We start from the raw sequence: 26,962 nt of genomic DNA on the forward strand, positions 1-26,962 counted from the left end.
GTGTGTGTGTGTGTGTGTGTGTGTGTGTGTGTGTGTGTGTGTGTGTGTAGGTGTTCTGCTGTGGGCAAGATCTCTGAGGCGTCCTGGAAGGGAGAAGGGATGGAGACTGAAAAAAAGAGGCAGATGGGTGTTGATTTTCAACTGCTTTTCTGGCTGAGAACTCTGGCGCCGAAATCTGAGCCTTGGCACCCCCACCCCCAACCCCAACCCCTGGCTTCCAAAGTTCCCAAACTCAGTGGTTTCTGGCTGGCAAAAATGGATGCAGAGCCTTGCTCTGGTATCTAGGCACTTTAAAGAGCCTGCAGGAAGATGCAGGACTGAGGAATGCCAGGATTGACTGGAAGGATGTGGAAGACCTCTCTGCCTTCCCCAGATGTTGAGAAATGTATTGTGGTGTTGGAAATCCAGTGGCAGCCCAAACACACCTGAAGCAATACAGTGTTAGTAATGCTGCTGTAGTTGAAAGTCTTAATTCCCAGTAGCAAGGATGTGCTGGCTCAGGAGCTGATCACAGGCTACTTGTGCCAGCGTTTTTCGTTTTTTTTTTTTTTGTTTGTTTAGTTTTTGTTTGTTTGTTTTTAATGAAAACAGAGGGTGCTGAGTTATCTGGGTTAGGGCTTGTGCCTGCCTGTTTCTGAGTATTGTGTGTTGGGAGGAACTGTCATTTCCAAGATGCATGTTTCTTGGTGCAGGAATTTAGGGTTGGAGGGAACTGTGTAGATATTCCCCAGTCCTTTGGCTCCTCCCACTGACCAGCACCCACTCCATTTCCCTTGCATCTGCCATTGAAGCACTCAGGGTGTAGCCCATTTGCAGCTCTCCCCTCTGCCTGCATTCCCTCTGCAGAATTAGGTACTGAGCCAACTTCCCAAAAAGTCTCCGTAGGTAGATGAGCAGATACACATGAGCAGCATTGGAGTAAGGCAGGTTTCCTGCCTCCTCCTTAAGCCCTTGACAGTCTCCTCCCCCTAAATCAGACTATCAAGAACCCTTGTGTATTTTCTTTACTTTGGACCCAGTTCTAAAGACTGCTGTTTAATTTCAATCTTCTCTAAAGATGGAATGGGAATCTGTTATGTGAAATCATATTTGGGGCTTGGCCTCCCTACTAAGAAACATGTCACCATAGTGAGTTCTATTCACATAGCAGGCAAGGGAAGTCTGGGATCACTCCCCCTCCACAATGGGAATTCTGTTACTCTATTGTGTGTCTTCCAGTATAAATATTGAGGTGACTCGTGAGGGTTTGTGAGTCCTATGCCAGGGGTAGCCTGGGTGGCAGCTCATAAGACCAGATTATACATCTTTCACCGTATCTCTCCCTTTTTCTCTTTCCTACCTCTCTCTCTCTAGCATCATAAATCATTTTTAGAAGAGCCATTTAAGTTCTTGTAAGATTGGGTAAAGTCTAACATTCGGTGAGGAGCTGGGCTTCCTTAAGCATCCTATTCGTCTCAGTCTGGACCATAATCTTGCCTAGCAATGACATGGGGGTAAGAAGCTGAGCAGGAGTCTGTTTTTAGCCTCAGAAAGAGTTATTAGTGGGAGACCTGGCCTGGCTGCATTTGATTTGGTGTGTCAGCAGCTAAATTATTCAGGTAGAAACATGAGGAGGAGGGTTTTTTTTTCCACCCCAGAAGTGTTATGGAGTGTGTGGCCTTTCACATGTACTCACTAAATAATCATCATTGCAGTGTAGTGACAGGAATAAAAGTGTAAGCAAAATTGGTCGCTATTAGCTAGACAGAAAACTGGGTTACCACTCCAAGTGTTCAGTTAGGGTCTGCACTGATTTACACTTCGTGAAGATATGTAGGCAAAGATGCAGCATTCTAGGTTTTGTATTTATACACCACACATTTGACTTCAAACGCCCATTCTGTCTCTGAAAGCAGGGGGTTTCCTCCTATCGGCACAACTGTATATCCAGTGAAGTTCATTTATGTCTAAATTATGATTAGTAATATAATCATGACTCACGATTGCCACAGTCTGGGGACTTCAACTTTTTTCTCTTGCCATCTGACAGCCTGAGGATGTGCTGGAATGTGATGTACCAAGGTTGACTAAGTGTGCCTCAGAGAGGGCTTAGTGGGTCTTTCATTTCAGCTTCCATGATTTGCGGTTTTAATTTACTCATGAATGAGTTTTACTGAAAGAAACAAAATCCTCTGATCATAGAATTTACTATCATGCATTTTAAAATATAAATGGGGTGGGAGCACTTTTTCACCATCTTAGGGTAGCCACTCTGACCAATAAACAGGTGCTAACCCATATTATATTACCAGACAGTGAAAGATGAGGCACCACTAGGCTTCACTTCATTGTTGAGGAGCATAAAGCTGGGAAAGGCCAGTAAAAACCTACAGTATAAACATTTTGCAGGAGGAAAATACTAGTAGCAACTTTGCCTATGGAAGGTATATGTAGTATGTGTAGTAGATTTCATTTGGTAGCTTTTGCTGTCAAGAACACTCTGGGCTTTGTAACTGAGCATTTTTTTAACCCAATGTTTCACCTCTCTCTCTCTCTCTCTCTCTCTCTCTCTCTCTCTCTCTCTCTCTCTCACACACACACACACACACACACACACACACACACACACCCCAAGGTGTTTCCTCTCTGCATTATGTCATATAAAATATAGATACCAGGACTTGGTCTATTTGGTAGTTCTGCTGAAATAATCTGGTTAGCAAAAGGACTAAGAGCCCATTTGGCCAGGGTTAGCTTGCTGCTGAGTAAGGAGCATGCATATCTTCCACTGGAAGGATCATACCAATTCTGGCAACTTAGTGACAGCACAACAAGGCTTAAAAAGAAATACCGTGGCCTGGGAATTAAACGCAAATATCATTTGGTTAAAGATGTAAAGTAGCAGGGATCTGTAGAGAGACCAGGGAGGGAAGCAGGGGGAAAGAAGGTTGAGAGGGAGAGAAGAAAGGAGGGAGGCAGAGAGAAATGAGAATGAATATGCTTTCTCTCTGTGCATAGAGAACCATTCCCTTCCTTCCAAGGCAGCTCAGATCAGCAAGAATGAATACTGAGAATTGGAAGGAGAGCGTTTCCTAGTCAAAAGACAGCTGCCTGATTTAATTTGTATGTTGTACTCCACTTCCCTGCTTATGTAACTTCACTATGTGCCAGTTTGTTCATAACAGCAATAGCCATTTAGTTATGAGACACCAACACACATTGTAAATTTAATATGGATGTTTTGGTTTATTCCTTCTTAGAATTTGTGGTGGGGGGATGTAATTTTATAAGTAGGGCATTTAGAGAATTCACATTTAGGTCTGAGTAAAAATACCCATATATCATTTAAGTTTTAGGTCAAGACTTTGCTCAAGTTTGATTATTTTCTATTTATTGGATTGTCTTTAATTTTGATGTATCTGACTGGAGGAATAAAATTATGCTAAATGAATGTTCCTCTTCAAGAACTTGGGAGTAAAAATTTCATGCAATTATACTGTAAAGTTAGAAATGTGGTAGCACTTGAGTTGGATTTAAATCTGTCCATCAAACAAGTGGAATTATTATGTAAGTACCTCCAGAATCTTCTAATCATCATTCACTATAAGCAAATACTCCATTTCTAATCTAAACACTAAAATTGTTTTATGTGTAGAGAATAAATAATAGTAGGATGGAACATTATTATATGGCTTCGATGAGACAGTAAATGCTATTTAATCCTTTTTCGCTTAGCGTAGTATCTCATGCCTAGCAGACATACATGAATACCAACTCTGATTTATTTTATATCAATGTAGCTATATGTAGATTTGATTCACATAAAGTTGAACTTTACTTTCTTCCCTGTTGGCTTTATTAAAATCAAAATGAATCACCAGTCAAGGACTAGGGAGATGGCTCACCTATTAAAGTCCTTGCTGCACAAGCATGGCTTCCCGAGTTCAGGTCTTTGGCGCTCCTGTAAAGGCACAGTGACATACATTTGTAACTTCCATACAAGAAAGCGAGACGAGCAGGTCCCCTGAGCTCACAGCTGAGGCATCTTAGCTGAATCAGTGAGCTCCAGGTTCAGGGACAGACCCCGTCTCAGAAAACAAGGTGGATCGAGACCAGCCTGGTCTACAGAGCTAGTGCTAGGACAGTCTCCAAAGCCACAGAGAAACCCTGTCTCGAAAAACCAAAAAAAAAAAAAGAAAGAAAAGAAAAGAAAGAAAATAAGGTGGAAAGCCATTTAAGAAGGCTCCCAATGCTGACCTCTGACATCTCCATACATGCATATAAACATGCACGTGTATATGAATACCTACCTACATATAACACGCACACACACACACACACACACACACACACACACACACACACATCAGCCAGCATATTTTGTAACATACAGAATGAACCCCACTTTCAAGAAAGCCTTGGACAAACCAGTATTGTGTCTTTATCGACTTCCTCATGAAAACAAGCAGCATTAGATATTTTTTTAATTTTCTTTACTTTGCATTCCAGCCACAGTTCTCCCTCCCACCCCTCCTGCTGCCCCTCTCTTCTCCTCCCCTCTAACTCACCCCATTCACTCTTCCCAGTGCATAAGGGTTTCCATGGGAAGTCAACAAAGTCTGACATATTAAGTTGTGCCAGGACTAAGCCCTTCCCCAACCCTACATTGAGGCTGAGCATGGCATCCCAACATAGGGAATGGGCATAGAGCATTAGATTTTAGCGTATCATAGGAATGCCCCCTACTCATTCCTTTTACTCAATATTAAGTGAGATAAGGCTTGGGAAATCTTAAGTATTAGCTAGTCACCGTGTAGTTCTTATTGCCAAGATCAACAGGCTTTCCCACATTCTTCTTATGCTTTATAGATTAGTATAGACTCCTCTTTAAAGTTCTTCCAAATTGGAAAACTGTGTATGCACCCACTATAACTTGAAATAGGATATTCAATTAAATAAAATTGAGCCCCTCCCCAACAGGCTGTCATTGTGTCATTAGCAATATGATGTCTTTAAATCATTTTCCTGTGTGATGTCATAGTCAATAATGAACAGATAACCATCATCCTAGATGAAAATCTCCAAGCAGTGGGAATAGAGAACATTACCAGGTAGTAGGAAATCCCAAGAAGGGAAGAGAAATGTCCATCTGGAGAAATCTTCCCTTGGGTGAGGAGAAAATTGACTGACATATGAAGAAAACAGGACAAAATATCTTGTCTCATCACCTGCATACATTTTTTTTTAATTTGGATTTGAGATTTCCATTCAGAAGAGAACCAAATGTCATGTGTCCTTAAAGGAAGACTGCGAATGTCAGAAGGTTCACCCCACAATCCAGCCCTACTCTAGTCATCTGTATGGTGCAGGCAATTGACTCTACTTCTAATCTCTGGGTTCCTCATACGTCCAACACAATTTTTATTTGCATTGTCTATTTCGGAAAGACTGTTTGAGGCAACATCAGAAATGATAAAGCATCCTTCAAGCTCTGCATATGTCAAGTGCTCATATTATTGGATGAGCCAAGATTAAAATGCAAGACTGAGAGGTGCCCAGAGAATATGGAGTGATATAAAAAGATATGAACATGCTTAATTGCTTAGACTTAATTTTGTATAATGCATTAATTAGTATGTCTAATGTTAGAAAACAGTAGGAAAGATAACTAATTGTCTAATACATGGTGTAAATACTATGGATAGGGAAAACAGGACAATGAAAGAAATTGAAGGTATTGGGCTGGTGTTAGAGTTTGGAATAAATGAAAAAGACGTCACATTAACAAAAGAAACACATGAGTGAGCGGATGATCAGCAGACCTGCAGCAACAGAAATACGAGATTTGCTTTGAGAGACACTAGAGTGTCAGAAAGAGCCTTCTTATGAAGCTAAAATACTAGAAAGTACCACATACAAATGCAGTTTGGCATTTTTTATGTGATGTTAATGCTATACAGCATCACATTAATTCAATGAATTGAAATCATTTCATACTTGTTCACAATTCTAATTGCCTTGGGTCTAGAGTTAGTGTAGACCACTTCCAGTTACTGCCATACTTGTCATAGTTTGTACTCATTTGAGAGTTTTATGACAGAGAGGAAATTGAGCTTTCTCATGTGTATGAAGAAATATGTAGTTGACATTACCTGGGGTTATCGTTGCAACAAGGAAACTATAAGGATAACAAAGCAGGTTTGGATGAATAATAACATCTGGAGTGTAATAGCTAAAGGCCAAACTGTATGTGAGAAAGGACAATATAGGCCATGGAAGCCAACATGTGAAGTACGAGTTTTTTAGTCACTCTCTGGTAGGTCATTATGTAGTAGTACTGGAGAAATAAAGCAGACTCAGTAGGCCTTCCTCTCCTCATCCTTAAAGTGAAGATTGAAGAAACACACATAATCTTCCTTTGTGCCTGGTATACAGTAGTTGCATAGTGAATTGAAGCTATCCCCCACAAATAACTATACTTCATTGTGACTGATATCAATAATAACCATTGCTACTAATATTGAAAATGGTTTTTGTAAATGCCAAGTAATTTTTAAGCCATGTTCTCTGTTCAATAGCATTTACATATGCATATGTAACATATATTACTGATAGATTATTAGTAGTATATTATTAATGTATATATATAAAAAACAAAGATGAACCATGTCTGTTTCTGAGTGTTTATAGGACAATGCATTCTGCATGATCGACATTTATAGTATATACTGAGGGTAAAGGAAAAACAGTTAGCTCTTGGTCTATGTAAGCGATGAAGGGAAAGATTTATAAAGATGAAAATATTTGAAGTAGAAAAGTACATGGGATTTCAAAGTAAAGGGCAAGAGGGAAGAGGAAAACCACAAGGAAATAATAATATGTTCATAGCACAAAGCAAAAATGTCAAAAGTGCAGTGAACTGGGCATATGGACTCAAGGGGTTGGAATAATTGACTGGAACTAAGGTTACAAACTAACCTGCACTCTCAAAGAAAGTCTCTCAAGCTGAGATGAGATGTTGAGACCTTAGTATTTTTGTTGCAAGAAGCTCAAGAAAATGTTGTAATCAATTTTGTTCGTGACTTAATAAAATATGTTTGTACTTTGAGCATAGGAAGCAAGAGCCTAAAAACTAAGCTTCCTCTTCATTTCTTACCACTTTTATTCTTGATGACAGAACCCACAAAATTATCTTTTTAAAATCCCATCCATAGCTACACAGTGAGTCCAAGTCTCACACAAAATAAAGAAGCCACCACCAACAACAACAAAAATCTTTTCCCCCAAAGTCAGTGAGACCAGTGTGTCACATTCTGAGTAGCAGGCCAAACAGAGAAGTCATGTCCTAACACTTGGAACCCAGCCTTTCTTTGAATTTTAACCCTTGGTATTTGCATATTAAACAAATGAAAATATATCGATTTTTTTACTTGAATAACAATGATTGTACTTGTTAATTAGTTGAAGGCAATGAAGGAAGAACTATGTACACATGTATTTGTGTACCAGCATTTGAAAGGCAGAGGCAGGTGGATCTCTGTGAGTTCGAGGCCAACCTGGTCTACAAAGCTAGTTCCAGGACAGCCAGAGCTGTTACACAGAGAAACCCTATCTCAAAAAAAAATAGCCTTAGGCCACACTGTCAGTGTTACCCTTGCACAAAACAGATGGTAAAACCACTACCCAATATTCTACAGCAGTTTTTTACCTAACTACACTAACTACACTGTGCATAAATCTTGTTTCCAGTCTATTTTATGCTCACTTTGGAAAACATGTTTATGATCCACCAAATTATATGTCAATTGTACCCTTCCAAGGGTAAAGTTGCTATGGCAATGATAGACAGACAGACAGAAAGACAGAGAGACAGAGATTAGATAGATGATAGATAGAGAGATAGATAGATAGATAGATAGATAGATAGATAGATAGATAGATAGATGATAGATAGATGATAGATAGATAGATAGATAGATAGATAGATAGATAGATAGATAGATAGATAGATAGATATAGATGATAGATAGATACAGACCTGAAATGAAAAGAGTGTTCTTTCTCCACCTAATTGCACAAAACTTTGTAAACACAAAACTCAATAAACTGTTGAGAGTGCCCTAATATTTCTAGGCACTTGGAATCAGTCAGAATAAAGTGCTGAAATTGCCCTCTAAAAACTTCTTAATTAGTAAGAGATGGTTCTTAAGGTATTAGCAGTCTATAAAACAACGCGATAAATATAGTAATAAGGATTAAAAAACTGAGAACAGAGAGGTAATACCTGATTTATTTAGCATCTGGAAGGGGAAAGGAGAAGGGAGTAGGTATCTGTAGGATGCCTGGGCCAACCCTTGATGTTAAGTGTGGTCTTGAAAGACTTTTGCTGATTAACCGGGGGGGGGGGGGGGTGAGGTGGAGCAGTGGTCAAAGGAGCCAGCATCTGCAAAGCAGAGCAATGAGAGGTCACTGTGAGTCCAGTGGGTGTCCCAAGGGTAATATTACAACCAGAGAGCGGAGTGTGAGGACAAGGTCAAAATGGAATTGTGTTTAAGAAGCATGGCTTTGGTAACAGTGACATTTTGTAAATAATGCCAGAGAAGACTGCCCTGTGCCATTCGGTGTCAGGAAGGTCTCCATTCGAGACCCAGGAGGGTGTGGTGTCTGATCATTCAATTCAAAAGAAACAGCCCAGTCAAGGAAATGCTTGTGGCAGTGGTCTAGTCATGCTCCATTTTGCTGAGATCACTAAGCATTTTCCAATATTGTCTCTTGTTCCAGGTGACCTCCCAGGAGCTTTTCAAGAAGCTCACATATAGATTACAGAGTTTAATCTCCTTCTGTAGTTTACTGCTAGGTTTCTCTACTTTAGGGAAAACAGCTAGAAGCCTATTGGTCTACCAAGGGTCAATGTCTGAGGTATCATCTAATCTGCTTTGCTATTGAACAGTTCCTTGTTTCTTTTCATTTTGCTGTTTTCATCTCAAGTAATTTTTTAAGCATCACTTAAAAAGGATCTCCAGCATGCAGTTTTGGGGAGGATCTTGCAGTCATGAGAAATAGTCTAGGACCACTATAATCACTCTTTATTAGCAGGATTGGGCTGTTAATAGGGTCTCCAGTCTTTGGGGTTGATTACATTTGCATGAAGGAGCCATCAGATGGCAGGGGAGACATGATCCATGGTTATGAAGGAGACAGCCTACAAATGTCTTTGCCGCCTGGTCCGGGAAAGGTGACACCTTTGTCACAGCAGATGCAGAATTCATCCTTAGCTCTGTCCAATACTTCATGCCCAGTGGCTAAAGGGGCTGGCAGTAGGAAATGAAGCTTGTGACTTTCACTTCAGTTTTCCAGAGCCAAGTTTTGCTGGCTTTGCAATACATTTGGCAGTGATGTCAGAGTTGGAATAAACACGTTTACTGGAGGATATGAGTCAACACATTTCCATTCTTCTCCTCCTCCCTGTGTCCTCCCTACATACTCTGCTCCCTTTTACCCTCAGTGAAAATAATCCTGATGGCAGCACTTAAGGAGTGAGCTCAGCCCTTTTCTCTGAGGTTGGGATTAACAATAAATGACCCCCAGGGCTCTAAAAAATCAATGCATATCTACAGCAGGTGTTTGTTTTGTTTTTCCAGTGTTTAATATGTTTGTCCATTCATAAACAAAAGCCAATGAGAAGGTGCCTTTTGTAAGGTTTGAAATGGCCCAGCCATGTGATAAAATGCAGTGAGCAAAAAAATCTTGGTCTCTGTAGAAAGTCTATGTAATGCTATACAAATATTGCAGTTTGCATTTCTTATTGTCCAGCCTGGTGCCTAGCGTTTAGAAGATGCTCAGGAATGAACATATTGATCGATACATAAATGAATAGAAAGGAGTGGTTTATAATTACTTCTTAACCTCGTAAGAAAGAAGTAACGCAGTAGGGAGGAGAGGCAAATCAAACAGTGTATCAGTTATCCTTTTGCTTTGCTGCAGGTAGATTTTCCAGTGTTCGAGGACTTAGAGAAAATAAGGAGCAACCTGTTGGATGGCTTACTGTTTCTTTCTCACAATGAACTCACAGGCTTTTCTGGACAAACTATTTTTATTTGAGGCAGGTACTCACATTTGCTTAAAATGTGTTCCAGCTACTTTGTGTTCTGTGACACTGTAGGAAAGCTTTGAACTTGTCATGAGAAATCCATGTGCATCTATTTAAGGGGTATCAAGGATTTATTAAGATATGAAAGGGGGGAATACACTCATGCATGCAGGATATGGTAAATCCAGTTACAGAGTTCTTGGAAAGCTGAAGACCGATTACACACTACTTCACATCACCTGACACGGTCTTCAGCACCCAAGAGAAAGCAACCACTCTCCTTCCTGTTTTATAAGAGGTCATGTAGACAGATAAAAAGCATTAACTCTATTGGGCCAGACAGCCCCAGGTCATGGACAGAATGAATACCCAGTACGTGAACTCCTGGATTTGTAGATTTAGTATTGTTTCTTTATCTGTATCCTCTCTGTCCCTGGTAGAGATTGCATGATATACCATGTTTTCCATCATGAGAGAAAGCAGTACACGAGGGAGATCACTCACTGTCTTTCAGTTAAAACTTTCCTAGAGGGTTCAAAGGAAAGGGCCCCATGCTTGAGTCTTGATACAGAGAATTACAGGAACCGACTCTGATGGTTATGATGTTTCCAGACTTATTAAAAAAAAAGTGTTGTTTCTCATGTTATTTTTTATACTGCCATGTCTAAATACCTGACAAGAGTAACTTAAGGAGAGAGCAGTTTATTTTCTCTTGGTTCTGGGACACAGCCCTGTCCAGCCAGGATGCCATGGAAACAGGAGTGTGAGGCAGCTGGTCCTATGACATTTGTAGCCAGGAACCAGAGAGCAGTGCATGCTGGTGCCCAGTTTGCTTCCTTCTTCTTATTGAGTATGAGAATCCAACCCATGGGCCAATGATGTCCTTATCCAGGGTGGAACTTTCCCACCTCGATGCTCCCCTCTACAGATACCCCCAGAGGTTTTGATTCTGGGTGATTCTAAATCTTCTCAAATAAATAATCAGTATTAGCCATCATGCGTGTTCTCTGGCCTTTTGTAAAGAAGAATGACTGCTTCTTAAGAGAAAAAAAGAACCATCAATAGTCTTGGATGTGAAGCAAATGTGTGGAGCTGCTGTTTGGGGTAGCCATTCTCCTTTTCCTCTAATTGATCCTAGTAAGTATGTGGAAATGGATTACTTGGAAAATTCCTGTTTTGTTTCCTTGCTATCTTAGTTATAGGGAAGGGGGTAAGTAAGACTCAAAACTTTTTTGTGTTCACTTCTTATCTCAGAAGTACATGTTTAAAAATTACACTGCTGGTCAAGAGGTGAAGTATCTGAGGGCACTCTTGTCCCTGGATATGAATAGTGATGTGTTATTGGCCATCTAATTCATGACAATAACCCAGCTCTCAGTTGCTGTGATTCAAACCCATATAGAATAAAATACAGAGTGGGAAAGTCAGTTTTTTTTCATGTCTGTCACAAGTCTTATCCCTGATTTTCCCTTTTGGGGAAGTTTTTTCTGGCTTTTTAGTTTGTATCAGTGCAATGCTATGCCTAAGTGATAGCTATCCGTCATCTTGGGGATAAGAGTGGGTGTGGTCTTTGATGTTCTTTCTCTTGCTTTTGGAATTGCTGGGGCTAGAGTTTGTGTCAAATAAAGTGTTGTATTATGCTACTCTTACAGGTAAGACATGTTGAGTGAACTAATGGGTGAATGTTGGGCTAAGCATCTACTATTTAGGCTAATTGTGTATTCAAATGAGATGCTCTTCATTGTGTGGCTTACAAGACAGGGGTTACAGAAGTGTCATGCAGCCACAAAAATGATTGATGTTGTGACTCACTCGGTGTATTTTAATGCTAATAGTGCATGAATGTCAAAAAATTAGGAAAAAAGTGTTTCTCCCTCTATAGACAAAATTTGTGCTTACCAAAGTTTGAAGGTACAACTTTCCAACATTAATATATATGTGCTTTTAAAAAACTTTGTATCTCAAGTATGGTCTCCTGTTGCTTCTTTATAGGAAGTCTTAGAATCAGAAAAATCCCAAAGTCAGTAGATTAACCCTTCGAAACGTCTTGTTCACATGAATTGCTCAACTGGCATCAACAAGTATGAGTGGCAGTTTGAGGTCCCCTAGCCTAGCTTTGTGCCCGGCAGCAAAGGGCCAAAAGTTTGCTGAACAATTAATTTCTGAGTTAGAGTTTTATTGCTGTGAAGAGACAGATGGTCACAGCAACCCTTACAAAGTAAAACATTCAATTGGGGCTGGTTGCGAGTTCAGAGGTTTAGCCCATTGTCATCATGGCAGGAAGCAGGATAGCAGAGAGGCAGCTGAGAGTTCTCCCCATGGATTGGCACCAGCAGGGAGAGAGAACCACACGTGAACTTGTAAAACCCCAAAGCCCACTCACTCCCAGTGACACGCCTCCTCCAGCAGGGCCACACCTTCTAATTGTGTACTCCCTGTGAGTCTTTGAGTACCATTTTCATTCAAACTACCACAATTAGCTGCTATTATTTCTTGTCATAGTTTTATAATCATACATCTAAAACATTGTCTTTCAATAATTATTTTCCATTATTTGGTGACATGTTCTTTCTAGTTTATTCCCTTTTGCTAGTTTTTCATATCTATAGATACTTAATTCTGTTGAATTATTTCTTTAATATAATTCTAACAAATTGCAATTTCTCACAAAATTCTGTCTGGCTTTGCCATGATAACCTGACGTGTATGGTTCTAGGTGTACAACAAATTTGCTGAGAGAGTGTGCATATAGTATAGTCAACTCCCACAGATCATTTTAACAATGATAACCCCTGCCTTGAAAGTTACTTAACCAAAACTGAGTATCTCTGGCATTAAAATGTTACTGTAATTCCCAAATCAGAATCCCAAATCAGACAGGAAACTGTATGTGAGATCATGTGTCTCCCTTGGGTCTTGAAGTTTGCTACTTAGGCAATATTCCTGGTGCATATTGTTATTGTGACTGAAGGTGAGAGAATAAGCTGGTTTGCAGAAAATACTATAGGGATGAGAGTTAAGACCTGACATAATTACTGTTAACCTGCTAACTATGTGTGGCAACGTTAGTCATCCACCACTGCTTTGATTCTTACCGGTTTGTTTGTTTGTATTTTTAATCAGGATCCTACTCTACCTACCTTGGGCACTTTAGAGTACTAAGAAGATTTTGAATAAAGTTTTGACTGTTGCTAAACTTCTCCAGGTCTTAAAAAGCCAAAGTAGAAAGATTTACATTGTAGAAAAACCTCTCGTGTGTGTATGTGGGTATATACGGGGGCTATGTGTGTGTACCTGTGACTGTGTGTATCTCTGTGTGTCTGGGTATCTCTCTCTCTCTCTCTCTCTCTCTCTCTCTCTCTCTCTCTCTCTCTCTCGGTGTGTGTGTGTGTGTGTGTGTGTGTGTGTGTGTGTGTGTGTGTGTGTGTGAATGAGGGCATGTGCATGCCATGACACACATGGTGTAGAGGTATTAGTCCTCACCTTCCACTTTGTTTGAGACAGAGTTTTTTTATTATTTTTTTTTCTGCTCCATATGCCAGGCTAGCTGACCTACAAACCTCAGGTGATTCTCTTTCCTTCACCTCCCATCTCCCCATGGGAACACAGCATTACCAACACGTGTACTACTTGGCCAAACTTGAAGTTGTTCTGGGGATTTGAACCCATATCCTTGTGCTTATTGTATCCAGCACTTTTATCCATTGGGCTATTTCCTCAGCTCTAGGCAGAACCGTGAGACTGTCAACAGGAAAGTTATGAGTGACTTCTTAGACAGGAAAGTTTCCTCCATTAGATATTAATTGTAAGAGAATAGCCTAAACTAGATTTGCAGAATGGTGACACTGTAGTCTCTTAGCAAGACCCTGGGTAGTAATCTAAGGGTATATACTATTTGCTTATTTTTAAAAAAATTGTTGAAAGCTTTGCATATTATTTTTGTTTTCTAATTCACTCTCAATTCTACTAATATTATATGACCTCATCTCTGAGTAAGTCCTATGACCTAATATATGACCTGGGGTTTATAGTATCTGTCTGTGATGTTAAGGGAGATTGACATTTAAAAATGCAGCGTGCTACTTGAGCTATAGATTGCAGTTGGTACATTAGTAGGCTTGCTAATTGTTATGGTGGAAGCTAAAAGAACAAAAGACACATTGAATAAAATTTGGAATTCGGCAATATTGTGTAAAACACGGGGATTAAATGAGCCAATGCATGTGAAAGTATTCAGCACAATGCCTGTGCATAGCACATAATCAGTTAAGGTTGGTTGGATATGATTCACTTAGGGAAACTAGGATAGTTGGGGAATATGTTATAGGTACGAAGAGGCAGGACAATCATAGTTTTCCCTAGAATAACCTTCTGAGACAGTTTGCTGGGTCTAACCCTCATTTTTCTCTATTTTCTTTTTATTTAATGGACACGTTTTCATTTTTAACTATGCTTTAAGCCTATCAGGATTTTTTAATGTGTGTACAAGCCCAGCTTTGAAAGGAGAGGCATAAGAAGAACCCTGGGTCAAAGAAATTTTGTACTGCCTTTTCATCATCACCACCATCATCATCATTATCATATTTAGTAAATGTTGACTTGTTGAATGGAGCAATAAAGAAATCAAGCATCATATACCAATCCATTTTAATAGAAAATAGAATAGTTGACCTCACATGCTCAAAGACTGTCACTCACTTTTACTGAAAACTGACTGCTTTATTTTCGTTCATGGCTCAGTCTTGCCGGCTTTCTCTAAGTATTAATTTGTGCACATGGCAACCTTAAACATGTTTTCTTCAATCGGTTTGCAAATGAAAACATAGCTTTGATTTGTGTTTAATATTCACTTGGGAGAAGGATTTTTTAAATGACAATTAAATGCTGGGCTAGTGCTGGCATTGTGACATGGCTCATTTTTAAATATTAGGTCTGAAAGATTCAGCAAAAAGGCATAAAAGGAAAACCAACAAGAAATAGGGCAGATGATAAATGCTGCCTGTGCTGATCTTAAGTAAAGACACAGTAAACTGTGGCCTAAGTATTTCTCTAGGGAGCCTGCTTTAGAGATTTTTCTGAACATTCAGGCTTTGTGTGAGATTTCTCTCCAATCACATTGGCAGAGGCTGGATTACAACTGAGAGTGCAGAGACTAATGGACTGTTAAGATTAATCCACTAAACCTACTCCTGTTTCCCTTAAATTGATTGAACTTAGGGAAGCTGAAGACATACCCACACCCACCGTCCTTGTGTTAGATCTGCATGATTTAATGAGATCCAAGAGCTTTAAAGGACGTGCAAAAGTGTAGACCAGGGAAGATCCATAGGATGTTATCACCTTGGTAATACATTCTCTTAGCAATTACTTACCAAATCTCAAAGTTGTCTTCCATAATCTTAATTTTAAAAGGAATGCTTTTCACATGCATAAATCTGAAGTTCATGGTACTAGGGATGGAGAGATGGCTCAGTGGTTAAGAGCACTTATTCCTCTTGAGAGAACCAAATCAGGTTTCCCTCACTCAGTTCAGATGGCCCAAAACTACCTGTGATTTCAGCATTCACAGGGATGCTGGTTTCTGTAAGTACCTAAACTCATGTACAGATACCCCCTCACACACGCATACACTTTATTAAAATTAATAAAAATAATTCTTTAATAGCACCAATCTAGCCCAACCTTAAATAACTTAAAGTGTTATTATCAACCAAGTTACTATGAATATTTGGAGTGGTTTTCAAAATTCTGTGAGATAAATATGTTATTTATGTTCAATTCAATCATGTCCACCAAAAATGTAGATAAAAATACGTGAAATATATTACATGCACACATAGGGTATGACATTGATAAAATCACAATTTTATAGTAATGTAGTGTGCACTTTTGTTGGATGAACTATGATGAAACTCTAAATTTAAAATCTTTTAAAAATGGACATAAAGTTGTTATTAATGAATATAAACTTGTGTGTGCAAGAAGTGAGTGAGGCAAGTACTTATGTCATGCCCCCCTGTGGAGGTCAGAGGACAATTTTGTGCAGTTAGTCCTAAGTTAGTACTCTCCTTCTCCCTTTGTATGGATAGGTTCCAGGGACTGAATTCAGGCCCCTATGCCTGTGCAATAAGCACCTTTGAAACCTGAGTCATCTGCCTGTCCCTAAAATCTCTTATTAGTAATCCACTCCCTTTGAAAATAATTAGTAGAGGTATAAAAATGAATGAAATGTGGTCATAATATTGGAGACTTTGACTAGGAGAAATTTGAATGTAATTTGCATAGAAATGATTTAGAATTGAGGTTTGAAAACACTTTGCTTGTGCATATACAGAAATATGCTGCAGTGGACTGAAAAGCCATATTATTTGTGCCCAGAATGGTTTTGCAGTAGGATTACACCTACACTGTGGCCCATAGAAGCTGTCAGGCTTTGGGGAAGTTAATTTCTGGATCATCTTAGTTTCCTGATCTATAAAATGGGGTTAAAAATAACTGTTTTGTTGAGTTATTTTTCATGAGTGTTAAAGGATCTCAAGATAAGGTGTTTAGTACCATGATCAGACAGATCATGGTTCATAAATGTACCTGATTTGTAGCTTCACATTGCAGAGAACATGCAGCCACTAGGCTTCTCTGAAGACATGGAGCGTTCTCTGCTTGACTTTTAGGTACCGTATTTCTAGAAAATTTTAGTTCCTTCCCCTGTCACTGAAAGAAATAGATGATTAGATAGATAGATAGATAGATAGATAGATAGATAGATAGATAGATAGATAGATAGATAGATAGACAGACAGATAGATAGATAGACAGACAGATGATAGATAGAAAAGAATACAAGAGTAAAAGCATCCACCTTCTTAAGAGAGACACCAACTTTCTTCCAGTTTGCTAGCTCACTGGTCTGTGAAAAATATCTGCTTCTGCTTGTCTGCTTGTTCTGGATTTTGTTGTTGTTGTTGGTTAACTTTGTTTTGATACACTTGAACCTCACCTGGGCCTAGACCACACATTTCCCAGGTCCAGCCAAAGTCTCTTTCTCTCTAAAAGTAGTGATGTCTACCTCCTTAATGCCCTGTTGCTCTTACCATCTCCAGTAGGCCCATCCCTTGTCTTTCTCCCTGCAGGAGATGAAAGTTCATCCTGGTCAGCATATTTCTAAGGGTCATATGCTTCTTCTCCCAAGTCCCAGGAGAGTCTGCAGATTGAATTTACTTCTCAGTTCTCCTACATCTTTCCAAGCCTACCTGCTGATTTAAGTTATGGTTCTTCTTCCTTGACTCACAAGATTCCTTGTAGAGATACTATATCACTAGAGCTCTGTAAACCATCACCTGGAATAATGTCTCACTTAGTGGGAGTATTACATCACAGCTAAGTTCTTATACTATTGAATGATATTGTGAAGTTGCAATGTTGAGCATATTGTCTGCAGAACTTAAAGTACTTATTCTAAGGCCCTTGACCGAAAAGGTGTGGGAATTCCCCCTCCATATAGTTGTTACAGAAACAACTGGAGACTTGCAATATTGATGGCTTGCAGTCTGTTGTGGTGGGGCAGGTATGAAGGAGAAGATCAGGTCAGAGTCACTGAAGTTTGTGGTAGAGGTTGTTCACATCGTGCTAGAACAAGAAACAGGGAGTGTGATAGAAATCTGGGACCAGGTAAACTCACAAAGATATGCCCTTGATAACCTACCTCTTCTAGCTAGGCTTCTCCTAGTAATTCCACTACCTCCTGAAATGGAGCCAGCCAGGGAAGAAGCATGCAAAATAAGGGCTCAAAAGGAACATTTCAGATTCCAACTTTAACAACAGTAATTGGTGCAAATGCTTCCAAGAGATGTAAGAATATACCCAATAGCTGGATAGTCCACTTCCTTCAATAAAGTATTGGTTGAGTTTTAGAGGAAACATTCAGATTTTATAAAGCTTTACTTGGCTTTAGGAGCTTCAGAATGCCATCATTGTGTGCCTACTTTGGCAGACTTTACCTGCCAGAGCAACTTACCGAGCACAAACTAGCATCAGCAATCCAAAAGACATGCCTTTCTTTCTGCTGTCTTGGATCTAGATGCCAGCTTTGTTATGGGAGGAACTTGGGGCTGCTCTGGTCCTGCCCCCAGCAAGCATTCTGGTGGGAGTCATTCGTCCATGGGTGATGGTTTATTCTAGGGATGCTAGTTTGGCAGGGAGCAACAGGCTTTCTGAAACTACTATTGTGTTGTTAGCTTAAAAAAATTAACCCTCGTCTTTTGAGAGTGAAGGCCACATTCGAAAATAGGATTGTCACCTGGAGAATGAGCACTTTTAGGAATAACAGCCTGAGAAACCAACCTTTTCCCCTAATGGCCAAGACAGGCCAGGCCACGAGCAGTCCCCGAACTTGCACTGAATCAACTTGAATGAGCTTTCCAGGGCTCTGAGAAATGACTATGGTTCTTCCTGAACACCCAGGGATATCAAAGACAAGTAGCTTAGGCTGACCATGATGGGGAATGGGTTCTGGCAAGGACTCTAAGCAACCACAGCCCCTGCCCTCTGAGTCTCAGAATGTGCACTGAAATCCTAAAGCAAAAGAGCTTTTAAATCTAAAGCAGAAACTGCCAGATGACAGGCTAATGACCAGAGCCAGCCCAGGGCTTGTTTCCTAAGATGGAATGAGTGACATCCATTCCAATATGGTTCTGTAAAAAGAATTAAGCGATGAAAACTACTTAGTGAGACATAATTTTCTTAAAAAAAAAATGGAGCTAAGTAAAACTTTACTGTGATGTACCTTCGTTTATTTATGCATTGTCTCATCCATGGCTGCTCTCACGGTGGATTACAATGAAAGGGCCAAGTATTCGGGAAGGAGCCCAGAGCTGGAAAAGCCTAAATTATTTCCTGTCGGGTCCTTTACAGAAGAATATTTGCAAGCAGTTGCTCTAGAGAATATACGGCAATTAAAACGGTTGTATAGAAGCATGCTGGAAATAAAACAAAATGCAACTATTTCGTCTTCTGTTTGAAAAGCTTGGAAAAAGAACATGTTCCCTTAGCTACCACCACACTGTAAGATAGACATTCTGTCACTCCCAGATTCTCACATTCTATCCCTTCCAGATTCTCCTCTTCTTTTGTACATTTTTTTTTGTTTCATTTTGTACCCTTGCTCTATGGGTGATCAAGATTCTGATCTCTGTCAGTAGAAACAGTTTTGCAGTCCGTGTTCGTTTACGAAGCATTTCAGAAGGCTAGGAACTGCTGAGGGGGGATTATGGGGAGGTGTGAAAGCATGAAGTTGATTTTATTCTTCCATTTGAAAATTTCCCAATTCACCCTAAACACCCGCTCCAAACAGCCACTTTGCTATAATAGTAGAAGCGCACAGACACTGAACAAGGCGCTCTCTATCATTAAATCCTTTAACCCTCTGAGGCAGCTCTAACTCGCGATCCACTGTGACTGTTAAAGAACACACATTCATTTAAATGCCCCCAGAAGTGACATGGTTTGCACTCGGAGTAATTAAAGGCTAAGTCTGAGCCTGCACTCTGCACTCCTCATGAAGTGGTGGGCTCTGGGTAAGTGACCTTCTTCCACACAGCCGCTTTCTACTTTGTAAACTGGAAATAAAAAATAACTAGTTGCGAAAGTTCAAGGGTGGTAGTGGTTCAATCAGCAAAGCATTTACTTTGCAAGTAAAAGGACCTGATTTTGATGCTCAGTGCCCATGTGAAAATACCCGACACAGGAGGGTATGCACTTGTAATTCTAGTGCGGGGGAAGTGGAATCAGCCTTCTGGACCTTGCTGACCAACTATCCAACTACTTTTGAGTCCCAGGCCAATGAAGGACCCTGTCGGGAAAGCAAGATGATGGCATTCCTAAGGAACCACATCCAAGGTTGACCTCTGGCCTCTACATTTATGTGTGCCTCCCCCATATATACATATTCACACACATAAAGTACAAATAGATAGCCGCTTGACCGATGATGAGAGGAGAGAGAGATGCCTAGTTTAATTTAATAAAATGCATCTGTCCGTTAAAGGTTAAGCTAAGATTTGACCTCTGTTTTATCTGAATCTACAGTCTGAGATTTGTCACTAGGTCACAATTGATCCCATGTTTCCTACAAGTTGACATGTGGGGAACATCAACATTTTATACAAGAGTGAATCTCAAACAGGTTAAATAACTCGCCAAGTCATTCAGCGACTGATTTCTAGAGTCAGAGTTTGAGCCATGCTCTTTTTAAAACATTTGTGTGCTTACTTACTTGACAATTTCATGCATGCATATAGTGAATTTTTAGTCCTATTTTCATCCCTGTTGGTCACGCACGCTTCCACAGAACCTTTTCTTCTTCCCCACAAACTCCTCCTTTTACGGGGGTGTTTTCTGGACTTCTCAGAGGCTACACCATGGAGGGAAAATGTGCCACCTTCCCCAGCAAGCACTAACTATTGGAAGTCCCCCTGGGAGAGATCAGACATCATGAGCTCCTCTCCCACTAGATCAAATTTTTGAACAAATGGAAAACATAAGCAACAAGTGGGATGGAACGCAAACATCAAGAAAATATCTCTGAAGCTATCTACATTCTAATACAGGAGCCCTTGAATGTGCAGTGTTACATGGTAACAGGAACTTTAAAGCATAATTAAGGAAATTTAAAAAATCCTCTAGGTAAACTAAATGTGATCACAAGTGCATTTATAAAACAGAAGCAAGAATTCAGATTCAGGGAAAGAGCTGTGGAGGCGGAAGCTAAGGTTGAATAGGTGTTGGTGTGCTTTAAGATGAAAAAAGGTCAGTATGAGTGAGAGATACCAAAGGTCTCTGGGACAGGCCAGGAAATGGTGTTGCCTCTGGCTTCCAGAAGGAACCTCGGCCTGCTGTTACATTGATTTTAGTTTAGAAAACTTGGTTTAGGCTTTTGAGCTGTGGACCTACTTATAAGTTTGACTTATTTGAAGTCACTAAATGTGTAGTAATTTCTTTTTAAATATATTTTTATTTATTCATTGAAAATTAAAAATGTGTATATATACAATGTACTGCAATCATATTTGCCTTCCACTCTTCCCTCCAATTCCTCCTGAATCTCCCCTCACATCTCCCTCCCAACTACGTATGTTTTTCTTAAAAAAAAAATAGCAACTTAATGATGGTGTTAGATAGGCACAAGTCAACCTCTCTATTTTCAATGAGTTGTGTAGATGCTGTCTTCAGCAACAGGACCTTTCCATCAGTTTGTAGAGACCTACCAATAGCCCTGGCAATACTCTGGGTTGTTTGGGAATTTCCATGGGACTCCTTTGGATAAAACCTGATTACATATAACCCATTCCTGGTACTGGAAGCTTCATTTGGCGATGACAGATGTCCAGTTGGGACTTTTTTCTCCTATCACCATTCCTTGAACATTTGGGAGAGGAAATATGATGTTGATGTCCCATTTATGGGTGAGCATGCTACAAACACTTATGCTGTGTGTTTTTACAAGTTGTGAATATCTCTACTTTCTCCTAGTACCAATAGAAAAAACAAGTATACATAGGACAGGTTACTGGAATGTGAGAGAAAGACAAAAAGTATGACCAATGTTTAGTAAAAGAGCATCAAAAGAAAGCCGTAATCCTCTCCCACATCTGGTTCTCGGGTTATGCCTGTACACAATGTGAGTGTTCTAAGACTCTCAGCTCTAAGTTAGATGAAGAAGTTTTGCAAGATTGCTTGTGGTTATTTAGGATTTTCTTTTACTCACTGTTCACTATTTATTAAATAAAATCTCTACTTGTTAAATAAATATTTATTGGATTTGAGTGACAACCACACAGGGACAGATTTTATGGTTTCAAAGAAAAATGCCAAGTAAGAGTTCAAAGTCAAGAAGTCTACATGCCGTGTTTAGATTTTAAATTATTGCTATTTATCAAATCACACATACACATACAACAAAGGCAGACAGACAGAAACACACACCAAGTACACACACAAACTAAGGGATTTATCCTGAAGAGGGTGGTAGATAAGCTGTTGGGAAGACTATAATACCCAGGAGAGCTCCAATGTTTACATTTCAAAGCACTTTGGAGTGGATACTTAAAAACTGCATTGTAACAGAAATGAACAGAGGGATTGAAAATAATGATTAATATTTTAAAGAATTTTTATCCTTTTAGTCCCATGAATGAAAATTAGTATCCTCATTTTGTAGGTGAGGAAATTTCTGGCTTAGAAATTATGAAGACTTTCACATGGATATGTAGAAAGCTATATTTTGGGTCTTTGGGCATCTGACTCATGGGTCCACACATTTTACCACCCTGCCTACCTGCTTGGTATATCTGATACTAAGGACTAAAGATGGATGTGTGTAAGAAACAGTCTGCATGTAGTGGATGAACATACAGTTTCCACAGACAAAAATGAGCTATGCACATATGATGCATTGTATGGCTTTTCATGTAGATTGATTTGAAGGAGAAAGTCTTTCATTTGGTTATGCTTTACAATTTGTCTGGTTGATGATTATTATTTCACGATGAAAATAGGAACAACTCTCCTGTAACCTGAATTATTTTAGATAATTTCAGGTTTTTTACTTTTTTTGTAAGGAATATACATGATCCTGGCCCTTCTGTTTCTTTTCTTCATCTTTAGTTGTGCTAGTGCTTTGATCAATGGTGTCCTTTGCATCAGTCCATGTGATGTCTTTCTGGAAACCGCATCAGTCAGGGAAGGGGACATAGATGATCCTCCAGCACTCTCTTCTACTCTGTGAGCCTGTCCCCTGCAGTGGCTCGTCAACCACACAGAAAACGCTGGCTCTACTGAAAACATTGACATTAGAAAACCGCTGTGACTGCTCACTTAAGCAGTTTCTGTGTACACAATTCCTTGACCACTGAGCCCAGGGCTGCATCTTGTGCAAATGGCACTCAAGTGTTCTGATCCTTGGCTTTCAGGAGCTGCTCTTTGTGTAATTCGTGCTCAGCAGTGCTAGTGACAGATGGTGGAGGTTGCTCATTAAATCAGAACCCTCCCCACTCAACGGCCCTAGGCTTGTTAGGAGACAGAGTTGGTGGTGTGTTCTAATACTGCATAGTCTACAGCTCAAGAGCACAGAGACAAATGTTCTCCTCCATCGTGCATCCACTAACTAGAGCCTTGCCAAGCCCGTTCCCTTCGTGTTGACAGGGAACATTTAGAAAAGTGAAGTGAAGTGCTTTTAGACACCAGCTCCTCCATCCATCACGTCCTCTCCCAATGAGACAACCTACTTTTTTTTTTTTTTAGCTTTTGAAACATCTTCAAAGTAGTGTTTTACGTTAGTGGCATGCAGAATTCTGATCCCCACTCCCCCAAAGTTAATATGACCTTAGTACATATTAACTTTGAAGCCGTTTTGGTCAAGGTTTATTTCTCTGGAGATTTGATTGAAAGAAAAGAGTTTATTCAAAGATGAGACCTGATATAAAGCCAGGAGGGCTGCAGCACAGGTAACCTTGTGCAGAAAAATGATGTCAGTGAGCTTTATATTTTGTAGAGCCATGGAAAGCTATGAGTGAGCCCTTGGCTGCCAGTTCCATGTGGTCATGTTTTTATTGACCATGAAGAATTGACAGATTGAACAAAAGAGAGAAGATACCAGTAACACCAAGACAGAATTTTGGAATTCTCTAGTTAAAGATGGATGCCACCTGATGAACTTGGTACATCATAGGGAGAATCACAATCCGAATCAGAACTCTGCTTTGGCTTCAAACTTAAGGCATTACACTTGCTTCAGTCCCTTAAGTACTGGATTAAAGGCATGTAGCACTATGGTGTTCGCAGAATTAAGAGCTTTAAGGATCAAAAGAGCCTAGTGGACTGCATGTGGCAAGAATAAAATGAAGCCTGTATTCTGGCTCATGAATCATGTAGATGGCAGGGGTGTCCTAGGAACAAGGGCACAGTGGACGATGGAGTCACTGTTCCAAGAATGGACTTTGTACTGACTCAATACAAGAGTTAATTATGAGAGAAACCTTAAAGGAAAGAGGGAGATGTGGAGTTGCAGAAGAACAAAAGAACTAAAATAAAATGAAAGAAAGAGGGTTCCCTTTCCCAGGAAGTATACAACACATAAAACAAACCTACTGTTACTGCTGCCTTTGACTAATATTGATCAACTGACATTCATTGCTTATATATCTCTAAAACTTATACCAGACTTCGTCTTATATCCACCCCTTTAGAGCTGAACATGCCAAGATTCAGAGGTACTAAATCATTTACCTGAAGTTAGAAAGCTAATAAGTGACCAACCTAGGATTTGAGTGCAAGTTTTTGTTTGTTTGTTTGTTTGTTTGTTTGTTTGTTTAGTTTGTTAATTGGTTGGTTGGTTTTGATTTTTCAAGACAGGTTTCTCTGTATAGCCTTGGCTGTCCTGGAAATTACTCTGTAGACCAGACTGGCCTTAAACTCAGAAAGATCCACCTGCTCCTGCCTCCCAGGTGCTGGGATTAAAGACATACTCTCCTGCTACCTGGCTGAATACAAGTTTTTATTGACTTTACAGGATAGATCTTAACTTTTTGTAACAGTTGAACAGGTACAGGAGTAGAATAGTGGAATTTGATAGCAAAGTTCTGAGAATCCAACTGGAGGTCATTTTAAGAAAATTTCCTGATGAAATAGAGGTCTGCTGGCTTCAAATTTTAGATATATATGTATGTATGTAAAATTTGGGGTGCAAGTGAATAAGTTCAAAGTATAGATAAAGTTTATGAGACTGACAACATTGAAGATGAAGAGGGAACCTGGACAATGGTACAAAAAATAGTTCCTTAAGTATCATTTTACTTTATAACGTCTAATCATTTTGATTTGTCCATGAGATAAAATGCAAACCCTTAGCGTGTCCCATTTGCCTAACGGGAATACCATTATACTTCAATAGTCTTGTCTCCTGCTTCCTCTTTCCTCTGTGCACCCTAACTCTTGATCCAAACAGCCCTCCCTACTGCCTTTCTTCCTTCGTCGTCATAGTTATTATTTACTTTCACTAAGAGGTTATAAACCGAGCACCTACTATACTCCGAGTATTGTCCTAAGGTCTCCGATATGTAAGGATGGGCAGCCTTGATTACTAAGAGATGGTTATAATGCATGGTCTATATTCACTGCACTATACTTGGAAAGACACTGTTATAAGCACTGGACCTAACGAAAACAGGGACCTCCTGTGCTAGGGCTTTGTCTCAAGGAGGTAAACTCTGAACAAGTAAGAATAAATTCCAAACACATGAAGGAGGTGAGCTTTTCTACCAGAGAAAATGAATGTTCCTGAAAATTCAGTGGCTACTTAGGAAATAGAAATGTTGACTTGCGCAGTGTCTGATATATGACAGGTTGGTTTTATTCCCATCTTACCACACTTTGCTTTGTTTTTCCCCAATCAGAAGCTTCTTCTGCCTTTGCCTCTTCTTTTCTGATTCGTTTACCTCTTTCCTGATTCTCTGGATTAAACTTTTCATTGTGGACCTCTGACAGCTTCTCTCCTGCCTTACTAACCGCTTTAGAAAATAGACATTTAAAAGCCTTCTTTGGATCTCCTGCTATGTTATGGCTGTCATGCTGTGTGAATCTAGACTACCTGCCCAGAGGACGGGTATCCCACTGCTAGGATCCTGGAGGCTCTGAGGCTTGCCTCAGAAGTTTGCACCATGGCTGTGCTGAACAGGAAAACTTGGTTTCCGTTCCCTGGGGAGAGTCGCCTGCTATGCGTCTGCCTTTGGCAAAGGGCATGACACCAGCTGTTTGCTCGTACACAAGATGAGGTGTGGACAGGGCAGTGAAGCAGCGCCTTGTAGTAGTTCATGATAGCCCAACTCCAACTATCCCAGGCCTTCGGTGTCACATTACTTGCCTCTCAGGTTTGGCCTACCCATGGTTCTCTGGGATAGTCCTGAGTCCCAGCAGACATAGGACTGAGTTAAGTCACCCCATCCCATGTTTTAAGCTCTGTTCCAAGGCATCTTCACTGCTTTCTCAGTGTGGCCCTGGACCTCAACTAAATCATAAGAATAAACTTGTATCATAAAATTAGTCCCTAGCTCATGCCTGGGTCCTGATGGGAGGGTCTTATATATAGGATATAGTTTTTCTGTTCTAAACTACAAATGGAACTTGAACTCTCTAGGCTAAAAGTAAATATCCTCCCTAAATTTGGTTCAATTACCCATGAATTAACCTCACTCAGATCAACTGAACTCAGATCACCTGAGCTGGAGGAAGAGATGCAGAATTGAGGAAGTTCACTCTGCCTTCATTTTCTATTGCTATGCTCCACATATTATACATCAGAAAAACCGGGATTATATAGTGTTATCCATGGTAGTGTCCAAGGTTTATAAGAGGGTGCTCGTCCCTGAATAAAGCACCTTGGACTTGACCCACACAACTTCACAACAGCTCTGTGAACAAAGTTTGGTTTTTGTTTATTTTATTTTATTTATTTATTTATTTTTTTTTTTGCACCAGAGTTCCAGTCCAGAGACTCACCTTCAAAAGCCCATTTCCTTAGCCTTCCTGTCCCACCCCATCTGGACCACATTGCCTGGCATGCTCAATGCCTTTGCAGCCCTACCCACCCTTTGGTAGGATGTTGCACTGAATCAGCTTCTCAAGTGTTTCTGAAGCTCTTGTGGCAATGTCTGCTATTTTATTATCAGATAAAATATCTCTCTATGGACTGGGAAGCACCTGACCTTTTGGTGCAGTAGACATGGTTGAATAGTTAAGTTAGTGAGTATGTGTATTGCCTGATATTACTAATCTTTTGTTTGTTTTATTTTGTTTTTATTTTTTAAAAATCTTATTTTACATACGAAACTCAGTTCCCTCTCC

General features: G+C 39.9%; 1 protein-coding gene across 1 annotated transcript in view; it reads left to right on the top strand.

The window, feature by feature from the left end:
• Ca10 (carbonic anhydrase 10) overlaps nt 1–26,962 on the top strand; it is a 478,661-nt gene that overhangs the window by 499 nt on the left and 451,200 nt on the right. The gene's annotated exons all lie outside the window — the stretch shown is intronic.

The sequence above is a fragment of the Microtus ochrogaster genome, chromosome 7, assembly GCF_000317375.1.
Source record: "Microtus ochrogaster isolate Prairie Vole_2 chromosome 7, MicOch1.0, whole genome shotgun sequence".
Lineage (NCBI taxonomy): Eukaryota > Metazoa > Chordata > Mammalia > Rodentia > Cricetidae > Microtus > Microtus ochrogaster.